This window comes from Lepus europaeus, unplaced genomic scaffold (assembly GCF_033115175.1).
Source record: "Lepus europaeus isolate LE1 unplaced genomic scaffold, mLepTim1.pri SCAFFOLD_3_1, whole genome shotgun sequence".
Lineage (NCBI taxonomy): Eukaryota > Metazoa > Chordata > Mammalia > Lagomorpha > Leporidae > Lepus > Lepus europaeus.
Genome location: NW_026909276.1, coordinates 13,149,473 through 13,168,748, shown reverse-complemented (window position 1 = coordinate 13,168,748; position 19,276 = coordinate 13,149,473). Strand labels below are relative to the sequence as shown.

The window sequence follows — 19,276 nt, the reverse complement described above, 5'->3', positions numbered from 1 at the left end:
TTAGGGAAAAAAACTGCAGAGGAAACTCTTCTGGAACTAGTGGGACATAGTGGATCTATGTGGAGGGCATGGGTGCCCACAGATTGGGACCCCAGCTGCCGAGTCCACACAGCAGCACTGGAAAGGGAGGTGAGGAAAAGCCTCAGTAGCCCAAGACACAGGTGGGGAAGTGGCAGTAAGAGCCTAGAGGGAACAAGGTTTGAAGCCCTGTGGGGGAAAGTCCAACAGGCTAACTAGAAGAGAGAAGAAAAAAAAATATATATATAAAAAATAAAATAAAAGGGACCCGTATGGATACGATTCTCTCCACTCACCTTACAAAGGCAAGCAAGACAAAGAGCAGGCACCATTTTGGACATACATAAAAGCTGCACCACCTCAGGGCTGCACCCACCCTCAAATAAGCAGAAAAACCTGACTCTGGTGGGGAGAAATAACAGGAGGTTAGGACCTAGTGAAAAGTGGAGCTTATGAACTGTGACTGAAAAAAAAAAAAAAAAAAAACCTGAAGGTGTATGAGAGAATTCATGGAGTGCCTGAGAGTGAGTACTCTCAGGAAATGCCTCAAACTTGGTAACCTTAGCAAGCTGGTGGGAGATTGAAGGGGAAACTGAGCTTACACTGAGGACTGCACAGACCCTTTGTGTGGTCCTTGGGGTAGAGCAGACGAATATAATACCCACAGGGGGCAGAGCTCAGACACTGACTGCCTTCAATTCTGCTCAGCTGGGCAGAATTAATCCCTTCTGAATCAAAAAAAAAAAAAAAAAAGAGAGAGAGAGAGAAAATTGAAAATTTACCATGCCTTACCTGGGTGTGTCACCCTTAACACTGAAGAACCAAACAGAGCTCTCTGGCCACACCCATCACAAGCCTCTAAGGATCCATCAAAAGCAGACAGTCCGCTTAATCAAGTCATAGTATCATGAGAAAAATCACCATATCAAAAAAAAAAAAAAAAGAAAGCAAAGAATATATCCACACTACCAAGCAACAAATGCAGAAACTGAGGAAAGAAGAACAAGAAAGACATTATGATACCCCAAATGAATAAGACACCCCAATTCAAGATTATAAAGGTGGTGAGATAGAAGAAATGCAAGAAGAAGATCTAAAAAAATTTATGATAAGAACACTTGGAAGTTCTCACAAATTCTTGAACTACAGAAATCCTTACTGGGCAGGGTAGAAAATCTCTCTCATGAAAATGAAATCTTAAGGAGAAATCAAAATGAAATGAAGCAATTAGTAGAACATCAAATTGTGATAGTGAAGAGAAATTAAAATGAAATGAAGAATTCAATAGATCAAATGACAAATGCATTTGAGAGCCTTAAAAAAAGAATCAGTGAAGCAGAAAAGAGAATATCGGACTTAGAAGACAGAGCACAGGAAAGTATACAGTCAAACCAAAGAAATGAAGAAGAAATTAGAAATCCAAAAAATATTGTTGGGAATCTACAGGATACTATTAAAAAAAAAAACCAACATTCAGGTTCTAGGAGTTCCTGAAGGCATGGAGAGAGAGAAAAGATTAGAAGGCCTTTTTAGTGAGATACTAGCAAAAAACTTCCCAGGTTTGGAGAAGGACAGAGACATCCAAGTACAGGAAGCTCATAGAGCCCCTAATAAACATGACCAAAAGAGATCCTCACCACAACACGTTGTAATCAAACTCACTACAGTGAAACACAAAGAAAAGATTCTAAAATGTGCAAGGGAGAAATGTCAGAATAGTCTTAGAGGATCTCCAATTAGACTCACAGCAGACTTCTCATCAGGAATCCTACAGGCTAGGAAGGAATGGCAAGATATAGCCCAGGTACTAAGAGAAAAAAACTGACAGCCCAGAATATTATATCCCACAAAGCTCTCATTTGTGAATGAAGGTGAAATAGAGACCTTTCATAGCAAACAGAAATTGAAAGAATTTGTTTCCACTCCTCCAGCCCTGCAAAAGATGCTTAAAGATGTGTTACACATAGAAACACAGCCATCAATACGAAAGAAGGTAAAGGAAGAAAACCTCCCAGTAAAAGATCACATGAAGTTCAAAACATATATTAGAAATACCTTTGGGAAAATGGCAGGACAAAGTTGCTACTTATCGACAATCACATTGAATGTTAATGGCCATACCTCTCCAGTTAAAAGACACAGACTGGCTGAATGGATTAAGGAACAAAACCCATCTATTTGCTGCTCACAAGAAACACATCTTTCCAACAAAGATGCATGCACACTGAAAGTGAAAGGCTGGAAAAAGATATTCCATGCCAACAGAAATGAAAAAAGAGCTGGTGTAGCCATCTTAATATCAGACAAAATAAACTTTAACACAAAAACTATTGAGACAAAGAGGGGCACTATATAATGATTAAGGGATCAATTCAACAGGAAGATGTAACTATTATAAATGTATATGCACCTAATTACAGGGCACTAGTTTATTTAAAATATATGTTAAGGGACTCAAAAGGGAGACATAGACTCCAATACAATAGTAGTGGGGGACTTCATACTCCACTCTCAGAAATAGAAAGTTCAACCAGACAGAAGATCAACAAGGAAACAGCAGATTTAATCAACACTATAGCCCAAATGGATCTAACAGATATCTACAGAACTTTCAATCCTACACTTAAAGAATTTACATTCTGCTCAGCAGTGCATGGAACCTGCTCCAGGATTGACCACATGCTAGGCCATAAAGCAAGTCTCAGCAAATTGAAACAAATTAAAAGCATAGGATGCAGCTTCTCAGACCACAGTGAAATGAAGTGAGAAATTAGCAACTCAGGAATCCTGAAAGCATATGCAAACACATGGAGATTGAACAACATGCATCACTGAAAGAAAATTACAGACCAATATCCCTGATGAACACAGACGCAAAAATCCTCAATAAAATCCTGGCTAGTAGAATACAATAACACATCAGAAAGATCAGCCACCCAGACTAAGTGGGATTTATCCCTGGTATGCAGGGATGGTTCAATGTTTGCAAATCAATCAATGTGATACACCACATTAACAAACTGCAGAGGAAAAACCATGATTATCTCAATAGATGCAGACAAAGCATTTGATAAAATACAACACACTTTCATGATGAAAACTCTAAGAAAACTGGGTATGGAAGGAACATTCCTCAATACAATCAAAGCAATATATGAAAAATCCATGGCCAACATCCTATTGAATGGGGAAAAGTTGGAAGCATTTCCATTGAGATCAGGTACCAGACAGGGATGCCCACTCTCACCACTGCTATTCAATATAGTTCTGGAAGTTTTAGCTAGAGCCATTAGGCAAGAAAAAGAAAGTAAGGGACACAAATTGGGAAGGAAGAAGTCAAACTTTCCATCTTTGCAGACAATATGATTCTTTATTTAGGGGATCCAAAGGACTCTACTAAGAGACTATTGGAACGCATAAAGGAGTTTGGCAAAGTAGCACGATATAAAATCAATGCACAAAAATCAACAGCCTTTGTATACACAGGCAATTCCACAGCTGAGAAAGAACTACTAAGATCAATCCCCTTCACAATAGCTACAAAAATAATCAAATACCTTGGAATAAACTTAACCAAGGATGTTAAAGATCTCTATGATGAAAATTACAGAATCTTAAAGCAAGAAATAGAAGAGAATACCAAAAAATGGAAAAATCTTCCATTCTCATGGATTGGAAGAATCAATATCATCAAAATGTCCATTCTTCCAAAAGCGATTTATAGATTCATTGCAATATCAATCAAAATACCGAAGACATTCTTCTCAGATCTGCAAAAAATGATGCTGAAATTCATATGGAGACATCGAAGACCTCAAATAGCTAAAGCAATCTTGTACAACAAAAACAAAGCCAGAGGCATCACAATACCAGATATCAGGACATACTACAGGGCAATAGTCATCAAAACAGCATGGTACTGGTACAGAAACAGATGGATAGACCAATGGAACAGAATAGAAATGCTGGAAATCAATCCAAACATCTACAGCCAACTTTTATTTGATCAAGGATCCAAAACCAATACCTGGAGTAAGGACAGTCTATTCAATAAATGGTGCTAGGAAAACTGGACTTCTACATGCAGAAGCATGAAGCAAGGCCCCTACTTTACACCTTACACAAAAATTCACTCAACATGGATTAAAGACTTAAATCTATGACCTGACACCATCAAATTATTAGAGAACATTGGAGAAACCATGCAAGATATAAGCATAGACAAGGACTTCTTAGAAAAGACCCCAGAGGCACAGGCAATCAAAGCCAAAATTAACAATTGGGAATGCATCAAATTGAGAAGTTTCTGTACTTCAAAAGAAACAGTCAGGAAAGTGAAGAGGCAACCAACAGAATGGGAAAAATATTTGCAAACTATACTACAGATAAAGGGTTGATAACCAGAATCTACAAAGAAATCAAGAAAATCCACAACAACAAAACAACCCACTTAAGAGATGGGCCAAGGACCTCAAGAGACATTTTTTGAAAGAGGAAATCCAAATGGCCAACAGACACATGAAAAAATGTTCAGGATCACTAGCAATCAGGGAAATGCAAATCAAAACCACAATGAGGTTTCACCTCACCTCAGATTGGCTCACATACAGAAATCGACCAACAACAGATGCTGGTGAGGATGTGGGGAAAAAGGGACACTAACCCACTGTTGGTGGGAAAGCAAACTGGTAAAACCACTATGGAAGTCAGTCTGGAGACTCCTCAGAAACCTGATTATAACCCTACCATACAACCCAGCCCTCCCACTCCTTGGAATTTACCCAAAGGAAATTAAATTGGCACATAACAAAGCTGTCTGAACCTTAATGTTTATTGCAGCTCAATTCTCAATAGCTATGACATGGAATCAACCTAAATGCCATCAACAGTAGACTGGATAAAGAAATTATGGGATGTGTACTCTATAGAATACTATAAAGCAGTGAAAAAAAAAATGAAATCCAGTCATTTGCAACAAGATAGAGGAATCTGGAAAACATCATGCAGAGTGAAATAAGCCAGTCCCAAAGAGACAAATATCATATGTTCTCCCTGATCAGTGGCAATTAACCGACCACCTAAAAGGAAGCCTGTTCAAGTGAAATGGACACTATGAGAAACAGTGACTTGCTCACCCCTTGTACTGAATGTTGATGAGCAACGTAATACTTTATCCCTTTTAGTAGTTCTTTGTTTTACTTAATACTATTGGTTGACCTCTGTAATTCATACATAATTATTCTTAGGTGTTTAAATTTAACTGAAAAGTGACCTCTGTTAAATATAAGAGGGGGAATAAGAGAGGGAGGAGAGCAACAATTTGGGACATGCTCAATCTGACTTGCATCAAATGGTAGAGTTAGAAACGTGCCAGGGGATTCCAATTCAATCCCATCAAGGTGGCATGTACCAATGCCATCTCACTAGTCCAAGTGATCAGTTTCAGTTCAGAATTGATCATAATGATAGGATAAAGAGTCAAAGGGATCACATAAGCAAGACTAGTGTCTGCTAATACTAACTGAGAATTAAAAAGGAAAGAATGATCCAACATGAGAAGCAGGATACACAGCAGACTCATAGAATGGCAGATGTCCTAAACAGCACTCTGGCCTCAGAATCAGCCCATGAGGCATTCAGAAATGGCTGAAGAGCCCATAAGAGTATTTTAGGGATGGAAAGCCAAGACAATCCAGCCAAAAAAAAAAAAAAAAAAAAAAAAAAACAAAACACAAAAACCTAAATGAAAAATCTCTGTGAGTGAGATCTCAGTGGAAAGAATGGGCCATCAAAGAAGGAGGTTCCTTTCTCTGAAGGGAGGAGAGAACTTCCACTTGGACTATGACTTTGTCTAAGTAAGATTATAGTTGGTGAACTCAAAAAGCTTCCATAGCCTTGGCAACACATGACAAGAGCCTAGGGTGATTACTGAGGCCATAAACAAGAGTGTCAATTGTTAAATCAATAACAGGAGTCACTGTGCACTTATTCCCCATGTAGGATTTCTGTCCTTATTGTGTTGTTCAATGTGAATTAATGCTATAACTAGTACTCAAACAGTACTTTACACTTTGTGTTTCTGTGTGGGTGCAAACTGTTGAAATCTTTACTTAATATATACTAAATTGGTCTCCTGTGCATAAAGAGAATTGAAAATGAATCTTGATGTGAATGGAATGGGAGAGGGAGTGGGAGATGGGAGGGTTGTGGGTGGGAGGGAAGTTATGGGGGGGGAAGCCACTGTAATACAAAAGCTGTACTTTGAAAATTTATATTTATTAAATAAAAGATAAAGAGAAAAGGAATACAGGGGGCAGCATAGCCCAGGTACCAAGTATATGACAGAGTAGGTTTCACAGACCTCCATTTCTAGAGATCATGATAGTGGAATGAATTAATGGGCATGTGGTAGGAAGCAATGCAGATGGTGACTCTCAGATAGGAGAGGTTATCCCTCCACCCCAGGCTGCACCATTAATACCACTGTCTTTCTAATCCATTCACAACTCTCTTTTGAATGCTGGTCCAGAACTTCTATTACCACCAAGCCTTGAAAACTAATGGATGAGGTAAGTTAATATCAAGTATATCTTGTTCACTCTGGTCAGTATGATCCATAACTGCTTGGACAATGCAACTAGGATCTTTACTTTTTAATGACTCTTGTCTCTGCTCTTAGTCTTAAGGTGTTATCTCAGAGAGCATTAAGTTGTATTCTGTTAGAAAAGATTCCTATTTATTGAGCTCTCTTCTTCAAATACCATAACAACTTCTCACTTCCAAAGGAAATGGGACTGTTCCCCAGTACCCAAACTTCAATGTTCCCAGAAACTATGCAATGTATAAGTTCTGTAACCTCAAATGAGTAGCTATTGACAGGCTATACAGTGCAGGAAACCAGAAACTTCATTTAAAGGAGATACACCAGAAACCCCATAAATGCAATTGCAATACAGTGTAAGTCAGCCGGCACACATCTCACAATAAGGACATTTCACTAATATTATTGCTATACTCATCTTAAAGATGAGTAAACAGTGACAGAGGTGCAACCTACATTCAGCTCATATACAATTCAGCTCAAATGGTCTGAATATCCATCTACATCCCACGGCCATCTTGTATGAGACCAGTTGTCTACAGAAATTTTAGAACCCCTTTCTGTATATCTGGAGACCCATTGGTCTTCTGTCAGACACCTCATATACTTTTTTTTTTTTAAAGATTTATTTTTATTTATTTGACAGGCAGAGTTACAGAGAGAGGTAGATAGAGAGAGAGAGAGGTCTTCCATCCACTGTTTCACTTCCCAGATGGCCACAATGGAGCTGTGCTGATCTGAAGCCAGGAGCCAGGAGCTTTTTCTGGGTCTCCCACATGGGTGTAGGGGCCGAAGGACTTGGGCTATCTTTTACTCCTTTCCCTGGTCACAGCAGAGAGCTAGATCAGAAGTGGAGCAGCCAGGATTAAAACCGACGCCCATATGGGATGCTGGCACTTCAGCCCAGGGCGTTAACCCACTGAGCCACAGCGCCAGCCCCTCATCTTCTGACAAAAAAAAAAAAAAAAAAATCCTTGAAAATTCAACATTATTCATTTCTTCTATGTCTTTGGAACTGAGGATCTACCATTGGTATCCCTTCCTGAACCAGCCAAGGTCTATAGGGTGTACCTGAATGAGAGATTATAATGCCTCCAATCTACATCTGCACCTATGCCAAGAAGAGACAGGAACCTGTCCTGCTCTCCAAAGTTCCTTTTACCCCCACACTAACATTCACAGACATAGAGACCAATCACACAGTCCTTGAGCAATAATGAGGACAGCTTCAGGACCAGAAATTCTTTAAATATGGTGGGAGTGGTTGCAATGGCATATGCTGAGAAGGAAAATAAAGGAGACTTTTCATGATCTTTCCCTGTTGACATCATGGGCTAATGAAGCAACTTTCCCTGTAAAACAGTGCACACCTCCATTAGGAAGAAACTTGCTGGAAAATCAACCTCTTAGGATACAGCAGGGATACATAAAAACTTGTCTAACCACATGAAGTGCTCACATAATATTCCAATTCCTCATTAATTCCTGGCTTGGCAAATACATTTGAAAGAAACATACTATAAGTTGGCCAGCACCACAGCTCACTTGGTTAATCCTCCACCTGTGGCGCCGGCACCCCAGGTTCTAGTCCTGGTTGGGGTGCTGGATTCTGTCCCAGTTGCTCCTCTTCCAGTCCAGCTCTCTGCTGTGGCCCGGGAGTGCAGTGGAGGATGGCCCAGGTCCTTGGGCCCTGCACCCGCATCAGAGACCAGGAGGAAGCACCTGGCTCCTGGCTTTGGATCAGCGCAGCGCACTGGCCATGGCGGCCACTTGGGGTGTGAACCAATGGAAAAAGGAAGACCTTTCTCTCTCTCTCTCTCTCTCTCTCTCTCTCTCTCTCTCTCATGCTCTCACTGCCTAACTCTGCCTGTCCAAAAAAAAGAAAGAAAAGAAGAAAAGAAACACACTATAAGTGGAGAAATTAAAATGTGGATAGAATTTTTGGAAATTGCCATTAAATATTTTTATTATTTTTTCAATTCTCATAATTAAACTGTGGTTCTAAAACCTCAAATACTTCTTTTTTTGATTTTTTATTAAACTTTTATTTAATGAATATAAATTTCCAAAGTACAGCTTATGGGTTACAATGGCTTCCCCCTCCCAAAACTTCCCTCCCACCCACAACCCTCCACTTTCCCGCTCCCTCTCCCCTTCCAATCACATCATGATTCATTTTCAATTCTCTTTATATACAGAAGATCAGTTTAGTATATATCAGGTAACAATTTCAACAGTTTGCCCCCATATAGCAACACAAAGTGAAAAAAAAAATACTGTTGGAGTATTAGTTATAGCATTAAATAAGAGTGTACAGCGCATTAAAGACAGAGATCCTACATAATATTTTTTTTAAAAAAATAATTAATTTTCTATGCCATTTCCAATTTAACACCAGGTTGTTTTTTTTTTTCATTTTCAATTATCTTTATATACAGAAGATTGATTCAGTATATAATTAGTAAAGATCTCATCAGTTTGTACCCACGCAGAAACACAAAGTGTAAAAATACTGTTTCAGTACTAGTTACAGCATCACTGCACATTAGACAACACATTAAGGACAGATCCCACATGGGATGTAAGTCCACAGTGACTCCTGTTGCTGACTTAACAATTTGACACTCCTGTTCATGGCGTCAGTAATCTCTCTAGGCTCTAGTCATGAGTTGCCAGGGCTATGGAAGCCTTTGGAGTTTGCTGACTTTGGTCTTATTCCGATAGGGTCATAGTCAAAGTGGAAGTTCTCTCCTCCCTTCAGAGAAAGGTACCTCCTTCTTTGATGGTCCCGTTCTTTCCACTGGGATCTCACTCACAGAGATCTTTCATTTAGGTCTTCTTCTTCTTCTTTTTTTTTTTTTTTTCTTTTCCATGGTATCTTGGCTTTCCATGCCTACAATACTCTCATGGGCTCTTCAGCCAGATCTGAATGCCTTAAGGGCTGATTCTGAGGCCAGAGTGTTGTAAAACCTCAAATACTTCTACAGATACCTGGAAAAAAAAAAAAAAAAAAAAAACCAAGGACTCTTTTTAACTTTAGTGTTTAAAGAAGAAAATAATATCCCTGAATAAATCATTTTTAATCCTTTAAAATGATTCCTGATCTTACCTACTAAAACAATTTCTGGATCATATTTCACAGTAAAATAGTAATAATTTGGTGGATTAATATGGCTGGAAAACAGGGTGAATGCCTTGTAAAATCTTTGTGAATATTTAAAACTGTGGTATCTGGTAATTCTTTACCCAAAACTTCCTGAAATTCATCTGTTCATCAATCCAGTTATCTGTATATTTTTAACAAAGCTATATCAAAAAAAAAAAAAAAACCTGCACTTAAGTTGCAGTTTCTGCCAAAAAATTAGGCAAGAGACAAATATAAAGGTATCATGAAGCTCCTGCCTTTACTCCTCTTGTCTAAATGAGAATTGGCATGAAATTATAGTCAAACTCTTGAGGATTTGAGTGATGGTCTCATGGGCCATTGACTGTTGGCCCACAGCTATTAGTAATTTTTTTTTATGGATAGTGTATGAATTGTGCTATTCAAATGCCTATATCATCACTGATCTGGTAATTGCCTTTCAGTGACTTCATTCTTCAAATTGAGGGACATCAGTTTTGAACTTCTATCTTAAATAACTTCATCTCAGACCCAGAAGAAAATTATTACTTAGTTCCCAGCATCATACAATGTAAACAGAAAATGAAGTTTTAGGCATCAAACAAGAATAGTATCATGAAATAGTGGATTCTCTTGTCCTTTCTGAAAATTATTGCTCCCTATAGTGGTAGCCAACCACTTCTGACAGCAGGAGTTGGTGATTTTGGAATTACGGTTGTAAATTCTGTGGGGATTCCTGAGAAGAAAGTGGGCAGGCAGCAGGCAACACTCAATTGTTGTTGATTGATCTTTTACAACTCATTTCCTCTCACTGGTTTTAAATACATCTTTTTTTATTATTATTATTATTTGACAGGCAGAGTAATAGACAATGAGAGAGACAGAGAGAAAGGTCTTACTTCTATTGGTTCACTCCCCAAATGGTCACTATGGACAGCACTGTGCCAATCTGAAGCCAGGAGCCAGGTGCTTCTTTCTGGTCTCCCATGTGTGTGTAGGGGCCCAAGCACTTGGGCCATCCTCCACTGCCCTCCCTGGACAAGAACCTGGTGTCCATATGGGATGCCGGTGCCACAGGTGGAGGATTAACCAAGTGAGCCACGGCACCAACCCCTACTTAAACCTTCTGAGTAATGACCAGCATTTATAATTTCAAACACTTGGAAATAGGAGCTCTAACACTTGATTTTACTGAATCAATAATGAAAAATATAGTCGCTAAGATATAAAGAGAGTGATGATCACAGAGTGAAACTAATTCAGCATCCTACAAGGACTAAATTTGAGGTCAAGCTTGAGCTACTTATGACTAATAGAAATGTCACTAATAGAAACAACCAGTGTTATCTGACCAAGTTTTACTAGGTGGGAATGGCATCCCATGTTTGTGCCAGTTTGTGTCCCAATCTCTCCACTCCTGATCCAGCCCCCTGTTATTGAACCTGGGAAAATAGCAGCAAAAGATGGCCCAAATGTGTGGGCCTCTACCCACACCACAGTGCTAGCCCTAATAAATCTTATTAAAAACCTAAAGGAGGAAAATGTAAAATGTATAAATTACAGTTATATATAGGTATAAATTTCTGAAAAGTACATAATTTCATCCTTTTAGAGATCTAAAATTTATTTGTAAATTATATAATTAAAAGATAAAGAAACATTGATTCTTATGTCTCTTCAGCATAAGACATCAACTTTTCCAGGTTCTAGATGCAGTTATTCAGAGTTTCATAGATGTAATCAGTAATGTGGCTCAAATAAGTCTTACCCAGGGGATCCCAAATTTAAACAGGGTACTCAATACCATTTTAGAAAAGTCCCAAAATATGTATCAGAAGAAAAAAATAATTTATTTGGTACATCTCATTTTATTATAGTATTACCTAAATTTCCAATAGTCAGATGTACTCAAAAAATCCCACAGGTCGGAGAGATGGCCTAATACAGCAAGTAATTATTAAAATAAAAATGTTAAGCTACAACTTAACTAGGGAAAATAACACTCCACAGGTCCCAAACTAAAATAATTAAGATGACATAATAAAAAAAAAAACTCAATGTCTTCATGCATTAAAATTTATTACATTAGATTTAATTAACAAAAAGGTGATTATTCCAGCTCTTTACCACTTGGCAGCCCAATTTTACCTGTTGAATCTGGAAAAAAGTAAATGGCATCTCATGGTAGATTACTAAAATCTTAATGCTATATGCCATCAATTATGTCCACCATACTTTATATCTAATATTAATATATCTGATGCCTCTTAATAGATAAATTACCCATCTTAACTATTACAAAAGTGGCAAATGTGTTTTGCTCAAAGCTTTTCCAACAGCTCCTTAGTATAGTTTGCCTTCACTTTGAAAAGACACTTCTAGGCTATACATGAGCATCTCATTGACTTTGCCATCAAACACAATTTTTGCAAAGAATTTAACTGTACTCACCTTTTATCAGGAGCACAAGAACACATCACATTGATGACTTCCTCCCTGAATGAGACTATTTGACAGACTTGTGAAGAACATACAACACTAATACCTTTTAGTCCTTCCTGGGTTTTGGTGCAATGCATGCCTCATTTAAAAAATTAATTGTCATGGGTGCTACAAATCAGCCCAGCTTAACTGGCCCCCCTTCCAATGAAAAGTGCTAAAATTCAGTCAAATTAAATTCTGTAGGCACTATCATTAGTGCTCTCAGTGAATTCTTCACTTGTGGAGCTCATACGCCTTCTAAATTCTTTGCATCATCTATGATATCCATTACTTCTCAAGGGTGTGATGCAAGAAATAACCTCTCTTGGAACCTTGCCATGTGCCAGTAAAATTAAATTAGATGGCTATTAACTATGCTATACTGGAAAAACAGTCACCTACACACCTTGAGCCTGTGATTCTACAAACCTTGATGTCTAGTAGGACTTTGGCCATGGATATATAATAGTGAAATGTGAGAATGGCTACTAAGGCCTCCTAAATAAATGATGGACCCAAAACTTGGCATACTCCTTTTGGCAGAGGGGATGGCTTCCAATGTCTACTGTCTATGTCCAGATGCCAGGGTACTGCAGGAGGTCACTATTCTAACAATAAAAAAGAAAAACCATTTAAGTTCAGCTGGACACCATTCTGCTGACTGTTGATCTCATTACTATTAATCTGGATGCCTTCATTGATGACAATCCCGAGACCCAAAGTAGTCACAGCCATTATCTGCTAACAAAAGCTCAAACCAAGAGTTATGGATTTATACCTGTTATAACACAATTCCTCAGAACCCATCTAGTCCAAACCTTGAGAGTTGAAAGCTGTTATACTTGGCCCACCCATAAATAGGACATAATTGTGCCAGATGGGCTCTATATCCTTGTACTGCAAGGAGGATGTCACAGATATTGATGCTCCAAACTTATCCAGCTCCCTACTTATGTGTCTGGGAAAGCAGCAAAGGATTGCCCAAATGCTTGGGCCCCTGAACCCATGTGATATCTGGAAGAAGCTTCTATCTCATGAGATCAGCCTGGTCTAGCCCCAGTCATTACAGCCATTTTGGAGGAGAATAAACCAGAAGGAAGATCAGTCTCTCCCTTTCTCACTCTAACACTGCCTTTCAAATATATAAATAAATCTTTTAAATGTAATCATTTCAATAGATTCTTCAGTGCTCAATCATGATGACCTTTACTATCTTAAGGACATTTTCATTTCTTTTTTAAAGATTTGTTTATTTGAAAGGCAGAGAGGGGGCTGGTGTGCTGCAGTATACAAAGCTGCCATCTGTTATACTGGCATCCCATATAGGCACCAGTTCAAATCACACTTGTTCCACTTCTGATTTAGCTTCATGCTAATGGCCTGATAGAGTGGAAGATGGCCCAAGTACTTGGGCTCCTGCCACCCCCATGGGTGACTCAAAAGAAGCTCCTGGTTTCAACCTGGCCCTACACTGGCCATTGGAGACACCAGAGGCATGAAACAGATGATGGAAGATTTCTCTATGTCTTTGTCTTTCTCTTTCTCTCTCTCTCTCTCTCTCTCTCTCTCTCTAACTGTGACTTTCAAATAAAGAAGTAAATAACTTTTAAAATGATTTTAGAAAGGGCAAAGAAACACAGAAAGTGGGTGAAGAGAGAGAGGAAGAGAGGTCTTCCATATGTTGGTTCACTCTCTAAATGTCTGCAACAGCTGTGGCTGGACCAGGCTCTCACATCCCCTAATAAGTAGTAGATCTTGCACTTAGGTGAAAGGAACTAAAGAATTTAAGCCACTACCCCATGCTTCCCAGAGATATTAAGCAGGAAACTAGTTTGGAAGTGAAACACTGAAAACTTAGATTAGCACTGCAATATAGAATGTGGGCATCACATTCAATGACAAACAAATTCGAAAACCTGGAAGAAATCAAGACACATGCTAGGTACAAAAATTGAGCCATGAAGACATATAGAAAACCTAAGCAAACAAAAAACCAAGACAGATATTGAATCAGTAACAAAAACCCTCCAAAGAAAAGCCCAAGACCAGAAAGCTTCACTGCTAAAGTCTACCAGACTTTTAAAAATAGAACTAATTCCAATTCTTCTTAAGCTATTCAAAGCAATTGAAAGAGAAGAGTATTCCCAAACTCCTTCTATTTGGCCAGCGTCACCTTATTTTCTAAACCAGAAAATGATACAATAGAGAAAGAGAATTAAAGAACATTAAATCTGATAACCACAGATCCCAAAATTCTCAACAAAATACTAGCTAATAAAATCCAACAATAGATCATAAATATAATTTACCTGGACCAAGTGGAATGTACCTAGGGTATGCAGGGATAGTTCAATATATGCGAATCAATAAATGTGATATGTGACACTAGCAAACTAAAATAATAAGAATAAAAACCACATGATGATCAATAAATGAAGAGAAAGTATTTGATAAAAAGCAACCTTTCATTATAAAAACCTTAAGCAAGTTGGGAATAGAAGGAACATTCCTTATCATAATCAAGGCAATATATGACAAATCTTCAACCAATATCATATTGAATGGGAAATCGTGGAAGCATTTCCACTAAGATCTGAAACCAAAGTTGCTCTCCATCACTACTGCTGTTCAATACACTACTGACAGTTTTAGCCATGGCAATAATGCAAGAAAAAGAAATCAAAGGAAAACAAATTAGAAAGGAGAAAGCCTAATAACCTGTTTGCAGATGATATGATCCTAAATATCGGGAAACCAAAAGACTCCACCAAGAGATTATTGAAACTCACAAGAAAGTTTGGTAAAGTTGTAAAATATGAAATCAACACACAAAAATCAATAACCATTATATACACAAAAATGCCATGGCTGAAAAATAACTTATCAGATCAGTAACATTCTCAATAACCATAAAATTTTTTATTACCTTGGAATAAATTTAGTCAAGGGTGTGAAAGATCTCTATAAGAAAAATTATAAAACATTAAAGAAAAAAAAGAAAACACAAAAAAAGGAAAAATCTTTGATGTTCATAAATTAGAAGAACTAATATCATCAAAATTCCCATTCTACCAATAGAAATTATTTTTAATTTTACTTTTACAATCATGTATTTATTTGAGAGGAAATTATAGAGAGATGGAGAGACAAAAAATGATGCCTTCTACCTGTTGGTTAATTCTCCAAATAGCTGTAATGGCTGGTGCTGGGCTGATCTGAACCCATGAGCTAGGAGCTTCCTCCTAATCTCCTATGTGGATACAGGAGCCCAAGCACTTGGGCCATCTTCCACTGCCTTCCTAGGCCATAAGCAGAGAGTTGGATCAGAGGACCAGCTGGGAGCCAAACTGGCATCCATGAGATGCCAATGCCACAGAGGTTCAAACTACTATTCCACAGTGCCAGCCCCTCAAAAGCAATTCACAGATTCAATGTGATCTCAATCAAAATACCAAGAACATTTGGAAAGAAGACATTTCTCTCTGTCTCTCACTGTCTATAACTCTACCTGTCAAAATAAAAAAATAAAATAAAATAAATTTAAAAAATAAAAGAACATACAGCATCACCTGATGGTTCAGGAGCATGACAAGTAGGACCCTGTGGTGGCCTATTACTGAACAGTTGCTCAAGAAATGATCTGAGGGGTGTTTGTTGGTAGTCATTGTTTGATCATTACATATTTCACCAAGGGGGTCATTTATATGCCATGCAAATTAGAATGAAGATTGATAATAAAACTCCTGGGTGTCATAAATTTTTATCAAAATTAACAGGTTAGGAGCTCTTAATAAATAGGTGGGGGGTTGACACTGTGGTACAGCAGGTTAAAACCCTGGCCTACAGTGATAGCATCCCATATGTGCTCCAGTTCAAGTCCCAGCTGCTCCACTTCTGACTCAGCTCTCTGCTCTGGCCTGGGAAAGAAGTAGAAAGATGGCCCAAGTCCTTGGGCCCCTGCACACATGTGGGAGACCTGGAAGAATTTCCTGGCTCCTGGCTTCAGATCAGCACAGCTCTGGCCATTGCGGCCATTTGGGGAGTGGATGGCAGAGGCTGACTCTCTTTCTGTCTCTCTACCTTTCTGTAATTCTGCCATTATAATAAATAAATAAATCTTAACAACAACTATTAGACCGGACTTGGATAGGACTCAATTATCCCAATGAGAGACTTCAATGATGCAAAAGCAAAGAGGTTTATTGTTCTAGCTCAATCTAGGGTCCACTCCTCCAATCATCACAATGGTCATCTGATGAGGACCCATCCCATTTCCTTTGTGGGGTTTATATAGGGTTTTCAGAGACATTCTATACATTATAGCACCATCAGCAAATTATCTCATGCTGTGAGAATTTAAAGAACATCTCTTAAAATTGATTAGTAAATCCAGTAGTGGGAATAGACCTAGTAAAGGTGGTTAGATGGCTTTGGGGCTGATGCTTCCAAACTGCAGGGTTTGGGGGTGTTATCAATCACCTTAATGGCCTAAAAATACACCTGGAAAAGACATCTGGATAGCAGGTATTTCCCTGCTATCTGCTGATTGGCTGTTGCTAGGGGAGTTTATCACAAGGGGAGTTTATTTTTCTTCTTTCAGGAGATTTTGCCAAAGGGTTCAGGGTCTGGTCAGGCCTGAGTTACAAGATGGAGGCCTAGTCTAAAATAGCTACGCCTTGACCCAGGCTCAGATTCTTCACAAAAACAACAAAAAGAAACAGTGGGGGTGATAATAAGCTATTACCCAAGGAGTAGTTGGTTCTGCCCATTTGGGGAATTATTCTTGGAAAATGTTTATATATGCAGACAATGAACATTGTGCTGGGTGATTTCACAAAAAACATGATCATGTTCTTCTATACTGCAAGTCTTTTAACAGATGTCATAACCGTGCTTTACATAACACTGATGAAAATGTGAAACACATGAAGTATGCAAGGTGGAAGGTAACATATATCCATAATTGCTTAAACAATGAGGAGACTCCTCAAGTAGGCCCTATTGCAATTGAGGAAGATACTGATGGTGAAGAAAATGAAGATGCTGTAGTAGCATCTCTGCCCATTCAACACACCTCAGCCATCATCATCTTCAGCATTTGACCCAGGCAGCATGCCATCAGACAGCTATAGTTGAATACAGGGTCCTCTGGGTGCACATGCCCTAGCCTACACACCAGCAAAAGTGCCTCATAGCATGGGTGTAACAAGGAATACTATCCAACCTACTCTATAGACTATTCCAGCCATTGATCCTGCACTTTTCAGTATGGTTTCCCAAGGCTATATCCACCTCAAACCTGAGGAGTTTGTGAGAGCTCAGAAATACTGCAAATATGCTAGCAGTGCCTTACAATATGAAGATGCAAACACTGCCATTCAGAATATACAGAAAGACCTCAAGTTACTGATGACTGACAGAGAATGAAGCCTTTGTACAACAGATCCATGCCTCTTTGGCATAAAGAATTAACTCCATTACTGTCTTCAGCCTATCAAGAGTACAATTTCAAGAAAGACTTCAGTTGAGTTGAATATGACAATAAAATCTGTGTGTATCAGATTCCTTTTGAAGCATTCATCAGTAGCCTCAACCAGTTTTTATTGTCCATTTAATGGCTTTGGTAATTTATGGGTACAGAGGGCAGATGTTGGCAAGATCCTAAAAACACCCTTTGAACCCTGCTCCAGCAAATGAAAACACAGAAAATATATACTGGAAATAAGCTTTATTAATTTACATACATGAAGAGAATTTTTTAAAAGGCACACTATTTGGACAAACAGATCATATTATTTTGCTGTAAAATTCTAAATCTAATGAAAGATTCCAGAATTGTCTAGATTAGAGATTATCTTTTTGTTTTCCTTAAGGCTTATAAAACAAATACAAATGTCCTAAAGTGCTAGATAAACCTGAAAAAAATTATGTTCAAAACATAGTTTTTATTCATTAGAGTTTAACATTGACAGAAAGGAAAGTCATTCAGTAAAGAAGTAGAAATGCTTTCAGACTTAATATTAATAATGTTGGTTTCCCAAATGCTTTTTCTTATCCATTAAGCTTAAGGTGAATTGGTATTTGCTGCACTAGCAGTCTGACTGCATGTCTTAGAGAATGAAAAATAGAGGCCTGTAGAGATGCCTGAAGAGTTGGTGCTTTTAAGTTAAGATTCTTCTCAGCTGCTGAGGAGTTCATTCCATTGAGTGCATAACTATGGATGATTCAGAAGATTTATAAGACTTAAGATACTCAGTTGTTAAGTTTATGAATTTTGTGGTAAATTATGGACTTACTGTGTCACTCAAATTTGCTGTGTTAAAAAAATAAATACAAAGATTATTTTTAAATAAAACTTAAAAAAAACTATAGGCTTGTATTGAACAAGATGTATCTAAACTTCATAAAATGCTGTTATTTTAATACAAAACATACATAAGCATATGTTTTAAACATAAATAATTGATTATAAAAGCTTGTGTTTCTACTCAAATACACTTGTGAAAAGAAATTACAATTTGGCTGGCGCCGTGGCTTAACAGGCTAATCCTCCGCCTTGTGGCGCCGGCACACCAAGTTCTAGTCCCGGTTGGGGTGCCAGATTCTATCCCGGTTGCCCCTCTTCCAGGCTAGCTCTCTGCTATGGCCCAGGAAGGCAGTGGAGGATGGCCCAAGTCCTTGGGCCTTGCACCCGCATGGGAGACCAGGAGAAGCACCTGGCTCCTGGCTTTGGATCACCACGATGCACCGGCCGCAGCGGCCATTGGAGGGTGAACCAACGGCAAAAAGGAAGACCTTTCTCTCTGTCTCTCTCTCTCACTATCCACTCTGCCTGTCAAAAAAAAAAAAAAAAAAAAGAAAAAGAAAAAAGAAATTACAATTTATCCACAAAATAATCTAGACTTTCCTAATAGTATCTAACTTAAATAATGAAGTAAAACATCCTAAAACATCTTTTCTTTGTGTGAATTTAATTACAGTACCTTACATTAGTATTCTCCAGCCCAAAGGTTATTAAATGTTTTGAAAGGGAGATAAACTCCATGAGATTG

The 19,276-nt window shown here is 38.3% G+C and overlaps 1 protein-coding gene and 1 pseudogene across 1 annotated transcript in view; one reads left to right on the top strand and one right to left on the bottom strand.

The window, feature by feature from the left end:
* The window catches only part of LOC133755327 (zinc finger protein 585A-like), a 54,855-nt gene that overhangs the window by 23,146 nt on the left and 12,433 nt on the right, over positions 1-19,276 (bottom strand).
* Positions 15,810-17,651, top strand: LOC133755271 (vacuolar protein sorting-associated protein VTA1 homolog; annotated as a pseudogene).